Source organism: Cynoglossus semilaevis, chromosome 10 (genome assembly GCF_000523025.1).
Source record: "Cynoglossus semilaevis isolate Cse_v1.0 chromosome 10, Cse_v1.0, whole genome shotgun sequence".
Classification (NCBI taxonomy): domain Eukaryota; kingdom Metazoa; phylum Chordata; class Actinopteri; order Pleuronectiformes; family Cynoglossidae; genus Cynoglossus; species Cynoglossus semilaevis.
This window is the reverse complement of record NC_024316.1, coordinates 119,349-120,094: the sequence shown is the minus strand read 5'-3', so window position 1 is coordinate 120,094 and position 746 is coordinate 119,349. Positions and strand designations below refer to the sequence as shown.

Below are 746 nucleotides of genomic sequence, written 5' to 3'. Positions count from 1 at the left end.
CGACGCTGTGTTTTTCCCACGTTGAAACTGACAAACCAAAGTCAACTCGGTTTTAGGGATTTTAAGGTCCGACTGTTAGCTTGACCAACTGACGTAGTAAATTGTGGATATACTGGTATTTTAGACAATTTGGGTTTGGAGCTATGGGTTTAAAATGTGTTTGCGCAGTGGTTTGGTATTTGGTTTTTTTGTCAGTCACTTTTATTAGAGCTTTTCCTGGAACAACATAGTTTAGCCCGGAGCCTAAATAGCGGACATTCCAGCACACAGACAAACACAAAGATACACAGACATGCACATGCATAATATAATTAAACAGTTACCCTAGTGACGTCGCATAAAAACGACGCTATAACGTTGCTGAAAAACAACTCTACCCCCAGAACCCCGCCCTCAATTATACAAAAATACCAAAAGCACACACGCGGTCAAGAAGACAAAGAAAGTTTGTCTTTCGTTTGCTGGTGTATGAATGAGTAGACATATAACTTAAGAGTAGTATATAAGCTATCGGGAATTATTCATTTATCAGCTTCTTTATCCGGGTTAAAACTCTAGGTGAAAGGTCACAATTTGGACAGGTCACCAGGTCATCACAGGCAAACCATTGTAAAAATGAATAAATAAGATTAATACACACCTGTAACGACCCTCAATTTTTTTTATGGGCTTTACTTTGTAACAATAGTCTGTAACCCAGATATAAGAGGTGTAGAGCTAACTATTCCATTGACATATACAGGCAG

At 38.6% G+C, this 746-nt stretch overlaps 1 protein-coding gene across 2 annotated transcripts in view; it reads left to right on the top strand.

Annotated features, from left to right (window-relative positions):
* Positions 1–746, top strand: part of plxnb3 (plexin B3) — a 52,743-nt gene that overhangs the window by 1,027 nt on the left and 50,970 nt on the right. The window lies entirely within an intron of this gene.